Genomic DNA, 15,567 nt, shown 5'->3' with positions numbered 1-15,567 from the left:
CTTTTATCTCAATCCGTGAATTAGTGAAACACACTCAGCACACAGTGAACACACAGTGAGGTGAAGCACACACTATCCTGGCGCAGTGAGCTGCCTGCATCAACAGCGGCGCCTGGGGAGCAGTGAGGGGTTAAGCTTAGGTGCCTTGCTCAAGGGCACTTCAGCCGTTCCTACTGGTCGGGGTTCGAACCGTCAACCCTCCGGTTACAAGTTACCCCATTCTTTAATTAACTGAGGAAATTCATTTTGATATATGTGCATATATTTTGCCATATGGTGAAACATAATGGTGTCCGTTAAGAGAGGACTTTCATATCACAGAGGCTCGATCACAGTATCACTCTTCCCTCTGTTGTTTAACTAACCCTAACCAGAGATGTATTTCAGAATATTCAAATTGCCTATCAGCATCTTATCTGCATTATTAAAAATAAACAAAATATGTCACTCCTTTTCCCAATGTTGGTATTTGATAAATGTCACTGATGTAATTCCCAGAGGAAAGAAAATGTTAAAACGAGAGCTCCTCTCTTTCTCAATTGTTTCTCCTATAATGAGATCACAGTGATATAAACATGAGATTATTGCTTTTGTCTCCCGCTTCTCAGGTTTGTCTCTGGAGCAAAAGAGTTTAGTTATCTCAGTGTAGACTCCCTTTAATCTACAAATGATATCTCATCAATATTTTAAATAATGCTCAGTGTTGTCTAATTTATACATCTCATATTTTACTCAGGCTGATCCAGCAGAGAGCTCTCTCTGTAAACTCATGCAATTCTCATTTCAGATCTTTTTGGTAAATCTCAGATTAGGCTCCATCAGTTCTGTAAAAGAGATCTCTTCACAAGCTTGAACCCTTCTCATTCTAGTCATCTCAGTTTAGTCCTTTTTTGATTTACAAAAGAGATCTCAGCAAAGGCTTATACAATACTCAGACTTGCTCAATTTATATATCTCATATTTTACTCAGGCTTATCCATCAGAGAGCTCTCTAAGTGAACTCATGTAATGCTCATCCAGACCTATTTGTTTTATAAATTAGTCTGATCTGTAAGAGCTCTAGCTGTTGTACAACAATTCACAAATGATTTTCATTGGCTTATTTGTTTTAATTGCACATATTTTCAAGTTCACATTTGCAAACAGTAGGCCTAACCATGTGATGTGACCACCGCACATGACGATGCTCTGACAGACCTCTGAAGTTCGCCTACAAAAAAAGCTACCATCTATGCCCATATAAGGAGATCACCTGTTACATTTTCGCGCAGGGAGACAACGAAATTGGAGATGCATGCAGACGTTTTCCTGAACGCACTTTTGTCTTCAACCTTCGAGTAGATATTATAATCAATGGTACGTGAAGGTGGCACAATTTGATTTTTGCTACCCCAGAGCTAACTTGCGACTTGCAAGTTAGAGAAATCAAGTTAGACTCCAGGGGCCGTATTCACAAATAATTTTAAGGCTAAAAGTAGCTCCTAAGTGGGAATTTAGGAGCAACTCCTATAAATAATGGGCGTGTCACTCCTAACTTTAGGTCGTTAGTTTTTTCACTAAAAGTAATTCACGAAGCATTTTAGACCTAAAAGTAGCACCTAAGTCTGGGACAGCTTAAAAGAAGTCGAGAGGACTCCTAACTCACTAAGACCTATTCACAAACAGCTTTTTGTGGCTTTTCACGTTGCGATGTTTTGAAATGCGTCGCCTATGCGGCAACAAGAGCTTCCAATCGCGAGGGAACAATTTTGCATTCATAAAAGGGATGCAATAACGCCACCAACAACAACCAAAACTACTCATTGTTAACATAAATTAAATATAACGTTTCATTGTGAATCAAATTAAAATGGTTTCCTCTTTGCAAACGTAGGCATAGCCTATGGTGACAGATTTATTTAATAATGTTGCAAAGATACTGCATCAATCCGTAGGCCTAGGTTTCATTAGGCTAGGCTATTTGTTTTCCCTTACTCTTTATTCATTTAGGCTAGGCCTTTTTATTCAGTTATTCATCATCTTCCGTCCTTCGCACTACTTGTGTAGCGCACGCATTCTCAGACCTGTCATCTGTCACTCATCATCGTAAGGGAGGTGTTTGGAATCATTCCCGCGTTACAATCATCAGCCAATCAAGGTGGTCACTTCAGTCAAGCTCGTGCATGAGTAATGATGTCATCCATAGCAACGAAGACTCACTCTTAGTTTAGGAGTTGTCATATTTCCTTACTAAGAGTAGGTCTGAAAGGCTTTGTGAATAACTTTTAAGAGAAAACTCCTAGCTAAAATATTTTAGTGCGATTTAGGAGTACTCCTAGTGGTAAGATAAAAGGCTTTGTGAATACGGCCCCAGAGGTCTATGATGGTCGGACGTGACAAACTTGTGTGCAGAAGACTCCAGAAAACGCAGTCTAGATTTGGCGCCCAGTGAAACCAAGTGAAACGATGTGTGGGTATGAAGGATTGTGCCACCACGAAAACTCAGAGAAGGTACATTAACATTTTGGTAATTTGCTAACGTTCTTGCATATTTTTAGACTCAATAAATCATTGAACAACCTGATGAAGCAGCAAAAAGTAAGCTAGCTAGTTACAGTGCAGTGCATGAAAATGCACTGTTCTGTTATCCGAAGTCTTCTTCTTCTTCCCACCAAATTTCTGCGTCTAATTCAGCTTTAACCGTTTAACTAGAAACTTCGTTCAAACTTTGTAACGTAGGTCTTGAAAAGGACACGTGGGGAATGTATTTTTCACTTTTGTAAACTTTATACTTTTTGAGATATTAATAAAAAACAAGCTTATTTTTCCCCATAGACTTAACATGGGCTGATGACATCACAATGGGCTAATTACCTTGATTTGCACCTGTATCAACTTCCAGCTGCTCACTACTAGGACTCATCAAAGGGCCAGTTAAACTGATTGCACCTGTATCAACTGCTTTCTGCTTAACTAGGCCAACTCTCTCTGTGTCTCTCCATTCTACAAGGATATAAGGCACATTCCATCCAACTTTCTATCCATTCATCCTCTTCAAACCATTCACTCATCCACCCATTAAACAATCTGCCTATCAACATCCATTCAACTTTCTGTCTATCAACATCCATTACACTATCTAAATTCAACTTTTAAACTATATACTCTGTCTCAGGCTTTAAGCATACAATCTGGCTCTCTTAAGACTACAGATTCTGTTCCTATTTCCTCTGCCCACAACTGTTTCAAAATAAATGTCCTCACTACAATAATTCACTATTAAATAATTTAACTATTTAAACTACTCAACTATTTAACTGTTTAGACATTTAAACTGTCAGTTGTTATCAACTATGACTCCTGCCAACTGTTTCCAAATAAAAGTTTGTTTTGCATTTTATGTTAATATACAGTATGTTTTTATTTTCATGCACTGGTAATTTCCTCAAAATTACATTTTCTAGTTAATTTTAGCTACTTGTAAGTTACATCACTGGCCCGCTTGTATATAAAGCTAACGTTAGACAATTTAACGTTGCTAGCTTACTTTGCCTTATACAGCTTTATGTTTTGAATGGTGTTAAGCCATGCTGTAGCCAAAATGCACGGAATTTTAAAATGTCTTTGGGATGTCAGTCAAGATGACGAAGCTAACGTTATTGCCACTGGTTCCAGCTCAATGCCACTGAAAAGAGGCCGGCAGCTTCTTAAAAAAGACTGCGCTAGACCATCTGATCAAATTGCTGAACAAACAGCGTACCAAAATGGTAAGTATATTTTCCCCCCACAATATGTTCTCACTTTTGTTTAACCTGCTATACATTACAGCATATTGTAACAGGAGTGAAAGGGCATTCTTGTAACCCAGGTAAACTAGGAAGTAGCGTTGCTGCGGTCGAAGGATAGAGAAATAGGCAAGTCAGCATCTGCAGTCATGAATAACTTACCAGTCAACATTTCTTTTGCCATTAATAGAATCTGTAGCATGCAAATCAAACCAGCTATTAGCCTAACTGAAATAAAACCATGATATATCTAGGTATGGTGAAGGGTATGTGATGTGGGGCTATCTATCTATCTTTTAATTACCAAGGGAACTTTATCAGGATGCATAGTATCCTGAGTCCATTCAATAACTGGCCTTTAAAAATAAAAATCTGCCTATGGGATTTTAACATAGGGGGTTCCTTACCTATGCCCCCTGTATTTTAAGGAATAACATTTATTAATTTACGATACCTGGTTCATTCACAAAGAATATTGGTGTGTTTAAAGGTTGGATTTTTTCCTCATTTGTTAATTGAGGCATTAAGATACATTTCCAATAGATGATTTATTGTATTCCTCTTTTAGTCATTTCAGCCTGGTTGTCTTACCTTATGCACAGTTGATGGTTTTATAAAGACACCCCTACACCAATAAATAGTTCATGTAGACTGTCACACAATGGTAAGTGGAACATTGGCCACAGCTTGTAACAACTTTTTTACCATTCTTTGCGTAGGGATGTATACACAAGGATGTGTAACCTTGTGTAAGGTTAACTTGGGAATTACAACAGAAAGGAACACGTTTCAGCTAATCAAAATCAATGACTGGAACTGTCAGTTTCAGAGCTATTATTACCACACTGATAGATTGATTTTGATTTTTATTTGCAGCCTACGTTATGCACTGTGGAACGCTCTGCCGATGAACAGCTGTGGAATCCGCAAAGGTCAAGAAGGCTTTTGTTACGAGGGCTGGAGGTTCCAAAACATCCATGAAGCTGGGGTAATTTTCTCTTATTTTAAATTATTTCCAATTGTGGTGAGCATTATTGGTGGGCTTTTTATAAACGGTAGGCCTCTATTGCACTAAAATTATTCAACCTTTATACAGTTAACGCCAAACTGTGTAGCTACGAAAGCTACAAAATCACATTGTCATAGAAATGATAGAGGTGAAATTTCCACTAGGTTTTATGAAGATATTTTACAGATGGGCTGAACATACATCAAAAGTAAAAAAAATGACATGGCCAAAATGATTAACGTAAAATGATTAAGTATAGCCCAGAGCCGTATAGAAGTACTTTTGGTATTCCTGACCTAATGCAGGGTAGCCGCGGGGTCTTAAAAGTCTTTAAACGGTCTTAAATGTCATGTTCCTTAATTAAGGTCTGAAAAAGTCTTAAATTCTGTTGCCGAAGTCTTAATTTTTTAAACGAAGGTCTTAAATTTTAACTAGAAAATGTAATTTCGAGGAAATTACCAGTGCATGAAAATATAAACATACTATATTAACATAAAATACCAAACAAACTTTTATTTGGAAACAGTTGGCAGGAGTCATAGTTGATAACAACTGACAGTTTAAATGGCTGAACAGTTAAATAGTTGAGTAGTTTAAATAGTTAAATTATTTAATAGTGAAATATTGTAGTGAGGACATTTATTTTGAAACAGTTGTGGGCAGAGGAAATAGTAGTCTTAAGAGAGACAGATTGTATGCTTAAAGCCTGAGACAGAGTATATAGTTTAAAAGTTGAATGTAGATAGGATGTTGATAAACAGAAAGTTGAATGGATGTTGATAGACAGATTGTTTAATGGATGTTGATGGATAGGTTAATGGGTGGATGAGTGAATGGTTTGAAGAGGATGAATGGATAGAAAGTTGGATGGAATGTGCCTTATATCCTTGTAGAATGAAGAGACACAGAGAGAGTTGGCCTAGTTAAGCAGAAATCAGTTGATACAGGTGCAATCAGTTTAACTGGCCCTTTGATGGGTACTAGTTGAGCAGCTGGAAGTTGATACAGGTGCAAATCAAGTTAATTAGTCCATTGTGATGTCATAGTGCTAATGCAAAGTCTATGGGGAAAAATAAGCTTGTTTTTTGTTAATATCTCAAAAAGTATAAAGTTTACAAAAGTGAAAAATACATTCCTCAAGTGTCCTTTTCAAGACCTACGTTACAAAGTTTGAACAAAGTCTCTACGTTAAACGGTTGAAGCTGAATTAGACGCAGAAATTTGGTGGGAAGAAGAAGAAGAAGAAGAAGAAGAAGAAGACTTCGGATAACAGAACAGTGCATTTTCATGCACTGTAATTATACTAGCCTAGCCTAGAAATCTAGACGCACCCCTACATTTGCTGCCAGGGCTAGTCTAGAAACTCTCCGTTGGCTTGTGAGCTCCAGAAATCAAAACTCAATCAGGCCAATGAAATCGTGAACAGAGTCGTTAGGTGGGCTTAACATAATGATTGATGGCAGAGTTGCAACGGTTTGGCTTGAATTCCCTGCTACTTGAAAACAAATAAGATGGATGTTGCTGTTGGCGAACAGTGTGACACGAGTTAAGCTTTTATTAAGTTGGCAAACGTTTGAACTAGCCAACTAGCTCCGCTGGTGGGAAACGCATGGGACTCACAGCGCTGCCCCTGTCCTATTGCGTGCAGAGGGAATTTGAAAGACAATTGATTATCCCGCCCCTCGGACTGAGCACTGCGAACGGTGAGTGCCCAGACCCTACATTTTAATGTGGGTCTGGCTCGTCAGGCTACTAGCCTGCAAGCAAGGTGAAATCGGGGAAAAAACAACAACAATGTGAAAATTCAACAGGGGGTTGCGTAACGTCAGAGATCGTCTAATTTAGTGTTGTACGGTGCACCGATACTACAAAAGTGTCGCAATAGCTATTAGCAGTTGTCACAGTACCTAATTTTATTAGTATCAATACTTTTAAGAATGACCGTGTTCTTGTTCGTGTGCACAAGGCATGCTTCTAGTGCCTCCTCCCCAAGCCTGTGGCTGTGCATCTTTTCTCCTCACACACATACGCGCAGCTGTCGTGCCATAAACAGCGAGACATGGCTGCTAGTTTAGCTTAAGTGATTCTGTGGTAACGCATAATAATAGGCTAATATCAAGTTGATTTGCTCACTTGCACCTCTCAACTTTGTGTTGCTAACCTACCTAGGCTATGAGATGTACGTAGGTCTATTATTGGGTTTAATGTCATTTAGAAATAGGCAGCGCAACCTTTGCAAACTTTTACATCTGGAGAGAGCTCCTTGCTAACTAATTCTGCTAGCTCAGGTCATGTATGTCATTCGTCATTAGTGCTAAAATCATTATTGAACATGATCCCTTCTATGAACTTGATAGTTTTTTATTTACATTTATTTTATCTAATGACAGACAACAATAAATTGCATCCACATACAGTATCCTTATACATTATGTGCAACTATTATTCAATAGCCTAAAACCGTGAGACTGAAGGCTACAGTAATTACTCACGTATTTCTTAAGATAGATAGAGAGAGATAGATAGATAGATACTTTATTGATCCCCAGGGGAAATTCAAGGTCTCAGCAGCATACATACAACACAAACACATTCTTTAACAGCAGAAAGAGTAATTAAAGTATATAATATGAAAACACAACTAAGCATTAAGGACAGTAGAAGATAAAGAATATGCTAAATATACTAAAATACAAATTATACTAACAATGCAATGACTTGCATTGTTAGTATAATTTGCAATGACTGAGGCAGGGACTGAGCCTGTGATTCTCTGTGCATAGTAAGGTATGGTAAGGCGCTCTAAGGTGCTCTGTGTGAATGAGTGTCGTGGTGGTAGTGCAATGGTGATAGTGGTCATGGTGATAGTGCAAATGAGTAAGTCAACAGTGCAACAATGCAGAAATAAAGTAAAGTAAAGTCTATATATCTATATATTTAACTATTTAAGAAAATGTATAAGTGTGGCCACAGTTCGGCTGTGGCATGGAGCGGGGGGGGTTATGCATATGTGCTAATGTGCTAATATAGCACACAAACAGTGAGGCATAAAGACAGTGGTACAAGTGGCTAGTGGACAGACAGTACCAAATATGGAGGGGGTGAAGAGGCAGACAGACTATGCATTGAAGTCTATCTCTCCTCTTCCCTTAAGTGAGGCATTGAACAGTTCAATGGCCCTGGGGACAAATGACTTTCTCAGTCTGTCAGTTGTGCAAGGCAGTGAGCGAAGTTTCCAGCTGATCAGGCTCTTCTGCTTAACAATAGTGCTGTGGAGTGGGTGACAATCATTGTCCAAGATGTTGATCAGTTTGTTCAGGGTCCTTTTGTCAGATAGTGAAGTGATGCACTCCAGTTCAGCTCCCACTACAGAGCCAGCTTTCCTTACCAGCCTGTCAATTCGCCCCACATCCTTCTTCCTTGTGCTTCCTCCCCAGCATACTGCTGCATAGAAGAGGACGCTGGCAACAACAGACTGGTAGAACATCCTGAGGAGCTTACTGCACACATTGAAGGACCGCAGCCTCCTCAGGAAGTACAGCCTGCTCTGCCCTTTCTTGTAGAGTGCATCAGTGTTGGCTGACCAGTCCAGTTTATTGTCCAGGTGGAGACCCAGATACTTGTAGGTGCTAACCACCTCCACATTGACCCCATCAATGTGAACTGGTAGCAGAGTGGGCTTAGACCTGCAGAAATCCACCACCATCTCCTTGGTCTTTGAAGTGTTAAGTTGAAGATGATTGAGTTTGCACCATTGCACAAAGTCCACCAGGCTCCTGTACTCCTCCTCCTGCCCGTTCCTGATACACCCCACAATTGCAGTATCATCAGAAAACTTCTGCATGTGGCATGACTCGGTGTTGTAGCAGAAGTCAGATGTGTACAGGCTGAACCGGACTGGAGAGAGCACAGTTCCCTGTGGCGCTCCAGTGCTGCAGATCACAGTGTCGGAGAGACAGTTCTTCAGTCTGACGAACTGTGGTCGCTCGGTCAGGTAATCTGTAATCCAGGTTACCAGGTGAGCGTCCACACCCATCTGCAATAGCTTGTCTCCCAATCTGAGGGGCTGGATGGTGTTAAAAGCACTTGAGAAATCAAAGAACAATATTCTCACAGCACTTTTCCCCTTGTCCAGGTGGGAATGTGTCCTGTGTAGAAGATAAGTGATGGCATCGTCCACGCCCACTTTCTCCTGGTAAGCAAACTGTAACGGGTCTAGTGCATGGCGTACCTGGGGTGCATCTGGGATCTGTGTGCCTGATGGCTGTTGACTGAGGTCGTTGTCACCTCATTGTTCGTGATCGCCATGTGGGGGAGGGGTGCAAAATCCAGTGATGGTGGGGGTACGATAGCCTGTGATGATGGAGGTGAGTGTTGCGCTGGTATTGAGGGGGTGTGAGGGTGGGGGCTGGGGGATGGTGGACAGACCACCGCCATTGGAGCTGGAGCAGGGCAGTCAAACCTGTTGTAGAAGTGGTTCAACTGGTTTGCCCTGTCCAGGTCCCCCTCCACAGAGCTGCTGTTCTTCTTCAGGCCAGTGATAACCTTCATGCAGTCCCATGTCTCCTTCAAGTTGTTTTCCTGCAGCTTCTGTTCCACCTTCTTTCTGTAATCCTCCTTAGCTTCCTTCAGCTTGAATTTGAGTTCCCCTTGCACGCGCCTCAGCTCTGCCATGTCCCCCTCTCTGAACGCCATCTTTTTCGTGTTGAGAAGGGTCTTGACATTGCTGGTTATCCAAGGCTTGTTGTTGGGAAAGCAGCGTACAGTTCTGGTGGGAACAACAATGTCCATACAGAAGTTCAGGTAGTCAGTTGTGCACTGTGTGACCTCCTCCAAGTCCTCTCCATTCTGTAACACACTCCAGTCAGTACACTCGAAGCAGTCTCTCAGAGCCTCATCCACTTCGGGTGTCCACTTTCTGAAGGTGCGTGTGGGAACTGGTAGCCTCTGTACTTTGGGCTTGTACATTGGCTGGAGATGAATGAGGTTGTGGTCTGACTTTCCCAGTGGGGGGAAGAGCTCGAGGTGGAACGTAAACACAGACAGCAATTGCGTGCGAGAACTCCCTCTTAAAGTGACAAGCACTCAATTACACCTAGGCCTTCACACCACATTAAAATTTGCCTAGGTGTAATAGTTAAAAAATAAATGTTAAGTATTCAAATGACTAAATATGTTTAGCAATTAAGCAGATTAATAGTAATTATGCAGATTAAAAAAATACTATACATTAACTGTACACTTTATATGAATTTGAAGGTGTATGAAATAGAAACATATGAAATAAGCCATAATTTTCCATGCGTGTGGAAAGATTCAAGCAGAATCTAGGATGCCCACTGGTGTGAATGGTAACACTATATTCAATATTACTGATGATGTCAAGGTGGTCTGGGCCCCCAAATCAAATAAATTTTTTCGTTATCGAATTATCAAAGAAGTATCGAAATCGCTATTCTTAATGTGGTATTGGTATCGAAACAATAATTTTGGTATCGTGACAACTACACTAGTCTAAATTCTTGGAATATGCGCAAACAATACTTTGGGTTTTCGCACCGGCAGCAATGAATCAACATAATCAGTCGAAAGGAGAGGACAGCACATCATGGGGAAGTGTTGTTTTAATTGTTATTATGGATTTGATCTGGTGTTTTACAACCACATAATGGGTGTAAAACACCAGATCAGCTTTACTTTCTTGTCCATAACTTGTCTAGGTTATGACACATTTTATTGTTCTTTGTCCTTTGGACAGTGCCTGGTGAGCTCGAACAACAAGGCTTTGAATCAGTTTACACCAGATTTGCCCTTCAATGAGACTGTGTGACATGTTCCAGCAATACTCATCACTTAAACCTCACTGATCACAGGAGAAATGTTCCTGTTGAAACCCGCTATCAGAACTAAACAAGGCAACGCTGCATTTAGTTGTTATGCGTTCGGACTATGGAGCCAGCTCCCAGATGACAAAAAAAATTGCCCAAATTACTTTTTTGACATCAGGACTCTGAACTAAACTATTTTCAGATACACTGAATAGGCTTAGTCCAACCAAAACAAGGTTTTGCCTAGCGGTAAGCTGGATAGGGGTTAATCCTAGCCTGACAATACAGTTTACTCACTAGATGAGGTGAGGGAATTCAGGCTGTGGAAAAACTTGTTTAAGCTTGACAAATATATCAATAAAATCTGTTTTTCAATTGGGCAACATAGCAAATGTGAGTGGTAGCTATCACATCCCCCATTCTGTGTTTAAGTGATTAATAAGGTGTGTCTGATCTTTGTGCTGTATCAAAATTCCCACAGTTATGAAAGCAGACGGTCAAACAAATGTCTTACTTTGTATTTTTGAGTGGCTCACAGACTAACAATGTTCTATTTTCTGCTCTTCTCTCCCGCCTCCCTTTGGTTGGTTCCACCACCAGGATAAAAGACGCAGATTGACCAGCCCACGCTTTCATCCACCATTGTACACAGTATGGCACGCTTTGGCACAAGTTCAGTTTGTTTATGTTATTGTTTATTAGTTCATTTCTCCATGTTGTATGATTTATAGATAGACTTAAATTGTCATTGTGCAGTTGGTCCGTACAATGCAATTTGCTTGTGCAGCTTTTAAAAATAATACTCACATACACACTCACACACAAAAAAATAAATAAATAAGAATACACATTATAAAAAGAACATATCAAGGCATTAACATGGTTCCATTGCTTGAAGTCCATTTTAAAGTGCATCTGTGCAAGCTCCCATTGCTTAAAGTCCTTTTTTAAAGTACAACTGTTTTGCTTTGTTTTATAAAATAAAAGTTTGAAATGCTATGGAGTGCCCTATTTTTTGACCCTCAAACTGATATCTCAATTGTAACTCCTACTTCTCAACAGTTTCTTATTGCAATGTCTCCTCATTTGCTCTATTATTTCTCCTAAGGAGAAACAAGTTGTAAATGAGACTACACTCAAACATATAAGAGATCTCCCGTATTTATCCTGCTTCTCAAACTAATATCTCTTATGTGACTCCATCTGCTCTATTATTTCTCCTAAGGAGAAACAAGTTATAAGTGAGACTACACTCAAACATATAAGAGATCTCCTGTATTTCTCCTGCTTCTCAAACTAATATCTCTTATGTGACTCCTACTTGTCTTATTGCTATGTGTCTCATCTTTTGCTTGTTTTATTTCTCCTAAGGCAAAATTAGGAGAAATAATTGTGACAAAAGTAATACTTAAATGATCCTTAAAAGAGAATCACCATTTTGCCTCTTTAGCAACAGAAGGGATACAAATGAGAAGCAAAAGTTTCCTCTGGGTTGATGGTACTTAGAAAGAGTGACACAAGAGTGTTATGTTTATTACATCCATTCACATTGTTTTAATTTAGCTGGCACTTTTGTCCACAGTGACTTTCAAAGGGGATAACAATCAAAGTAGGCCTACAGAGTAGGAAAATAACAATAAAACTGCCTTGTATATGACGCAAAATGAAATAATAACTCCTTCATTTCAACCAGCAATCCATTGCTGTACAATAAGACTTTAAAGGTGTTAATTTCCTCTGCTATGTGACTTGCTATGTAATAGCATCACATCGCTATCAGTGCAAACAATTCAAAGCACAATTAGCTTCAATGTGTAATATGATAGCCTGTCATGCGGGTCGCATTTGATATGCGTCATTTGCGTTGTGATTAATGGGGGGGTAATTGACAAGAGAGAGAAAGCGGTATAGAGAGAGAGCCCCAAGACAATGGACCAGGAGAGGTCAGCCGCACAATGGAGGGTGTAACTAAACACAAACGAGTGGCCAAGGTCCCTGCCTTGTGAACCTGTGCATTCCTCAAGACATTTCCAATGGCACATAACAAAACACTGAGCTAATGGTAACTCGGGAGACAAACAAACTAAATTTGACCTTTTTGTAGAATATTACGCTAGTCCGATTAATTTGGTTTTGAAAGTTTCAAACAGAAATCCTCCAGGAACAGATTGAAAGGGTCTGCATACACATGCACACACACACACACACACACACACACACACACACATGTATATACTGTCTGACAGATGATTATTGATATCAACATTTCTCCCTATACGTTCACATTTATATAATCATATAGTCATACAGTCATATTCTGATATAGTGTGACTATCTCTTTCACAATGTATTGGCTTCGATTATTGTTTATTTATTTTAACATGAAATGCCAAGGATGATGATAGGGGACTATTCTTCCCATGTAGGCCTACTCCCTTCCAGCTGAGCATGGAGCACCTTCCTATGGTCACTCGCCCCTGACACTGCCACTTCCTTCTCCTTATATAGTCATGGTCAAACATGTTGCATGTGAAAACTAGATAACAACAACCAAAACTGAGTTGTGCCGTGTGTATGGAGCCTGGACATCAAGGTACAGTGCTGTAGGTCACCCAAATTAGTTTAATGGAACTGGTCCCAATTCCCATGCAGGTGGCTCAGCCAATGCTTTGACAGACAGAAAATCGCTATAGTGCCAAACTGTGTGAGAATTGGTTTGTTGGCCACAAAAATGCCATGTGCCTTTTGTTTACTTTACGCCACCCCCCGAGAGGCTTGCCCGGCACTGGAGAATGTGCAGGTCAAGCCAACAGCATTTGTGCACAATGTGTTCTATCTTTGGAAAGGTCTTTGCGTCACTGTGATACAGGAGCTCTGAATAGGTGAAGTGTTCATTGATAAATAAATAGGAGGCTTGCCATTAAAGAATCATGATTACTGTGAGCAGGGCACCAACGCCCATGTGAACTGGGAGTGGCGATTGGTGATTGGTGTGTGTGTATGGTGGGAAGAAATCCTGCTGCATGGACACTCATGCTTATGCCCAAGTACACACACACACACACACACACAGACAATCACATACTTACACACACACACACACATACTTACACACACACACAAGCAGATATAGAAACACACACACATTTCACTAATATCCCTACAATAACAAAAACAATACATTTGTGTGAGCTCTGATTTCTATGTCAGCAGTGAATTGCATAAATTCTGAAATAATTCTCATGTTATGCCCCATAACATGAGAATTGTCTTTACTTCTCCCGCTGTTTGAGTCCACTGCCCGCAACACATGTCCCCTTGTTTTATCACTTGCCTATCTGTGACTATTTAATGCCTATCTAATGACTATAGGCACGCTTCACCTGATACAGCCAATGTGACTGCATTTCAGCGCACAATATGTTCGACATCTGCTCTGTATTTTAATATGGGCTTTCCTTTCTTGTAACATTATCAGAATGCTTTTGGATTGCAACACCAAAACAAAAGGCTGCTGAGTTCTACAATATTGACAATAGTCCCACTACAATAACTTGATGAAGAAATATAATTTGACAGGGCATAAAAATAGATGAAAAATTTTAATAAATAATGTTTGTGCATGAAGGAGATAAAATGTGGTTGTTTTTATTGGCTGTCTCTATTTAGTTTTTGGTTTACAATGCGTTACTCCCAAATGAGGGCCAGCTTCCTCACACTGCACATATGAGCGTTACAGAGGACTGTTACATCAACATCAAGTCAGCTGACTCTGCCTCCATCTAGTGGGCTCTTCTGAAATTACATCTCCCTTACAGTATGGAAATCAATGTCAGAAATAGTTGTATAACTACTCAATACTACTACCACTACTACTACCACCACCACTACCACTACCACTACTACTACTACCACCACTACTACTACTACTACTACTACCACCACTACCACTACCACTACTACTACTACCACCACTACCACTACTACTACTACTACCACCACTACCACTACTACTACTACCACTACTACTACCACCACCACTACCACTACTACTACTACCACCACTACTACTACTACTACTACTACTACCACCACTACCACTACTACTACTACCACCACCACTACCACTACTACTACTACCACCACTACTACTACTACTACTACTACTACCACCACTACCACTACTACTACTACCACCACCACTACCACTACTACTACTACTACTACTACTACCACCACTACCACTACCACTACTACTACTACCACTACTACTACCACCACTACTACCACCACTACCACTACTACTACTACTACCACCACTACCACTACTACTACTACCACTACCACTACTACTACCACTACTACTACTACCACCACCACTACTAGACCCTTTCAACAGCATAAACGAAGATGTGTCTTCCTAAGCCATTTCCAGTAGTACACAGAAAACAACGCTGAGCTAATGGAAACAACCAAAATAAAATAATAAAAAAAGTTGACATTTTGTAGCGCACTACGCTAAAGTCTGATTCATTTCCATTTCAAAATATCTGTGTTGGTTTTGAACGTGTCAAACGAAAATCTTCAGGAACAGATTGGAAGAATCTATAATAATAATAATAATAATGTGCACTTTCACTGATTTTTTACATACATTCAAAGTGGTTATTGACTAGGCCCAGAGCCATATAAAGGTAAGAGCCATATAAAGGTATCTATCTATAAGGCTCTGACTAGGCCTATTACCATCTATTGCTACATCATAAAGGGAGGAAATAGACAAGAAACGAGGGGAAAGAGAAGAGACAAAATGATAATGTAAACAAGTAATAACTCCTTTTTTTAGAAGATAAATGACTTTCACTGACGTTGGTTTGCAGTGGATTTCACCTAACCATCATCTCATTAATTTCATTCAAATCACTCAACTGTTTTCCCCCCCACAAAACCATACATGACAACATGA

General features: G+C 39.9%; 1 long non-coding RNA gene across 1 annotated transcript; it reads left to right on the top strand.

The window, feature by feature from the left end:
- Positions 1–2,241: 2,241 nt before the first annotated feature.
- LOC121696263 lies at positions 2,242–11,261 on the top strand. The gene is made up of 4 exons (XR_006026274.1): positions 2,242–2,490; positions 3,655–3,746; positions 4,641–4,752; positions 11,202–11,261. It is a non-coding gene; the product is annotated as an uncharacterized LOC121696263 (long non-coding RNA).
- The last annotated feature ends 4,306 nt before the right edge of the window (positions 11,262–15,567 follow it).

This window comes from Alosa sapidissima, chromosome 21, assembly GCF_018492685.1.
Source record: "Alosa sapidissima isolate fAloSap1 chromosome 21, fAloSap1.pri, whole genome shotgun sequence".
In the NCBI taxonomy this organism is placed as follows: Eukaryota; Metazoa; Chordata; class Actinopteri; order Clupeiformes; family Clupeidae; genus Alosa; species Alosa sapidissima.
Note: the sequence above shows the minus strand (reverse complement) of the source record. Positions and strands in the feature narration are given on the sequence as shown.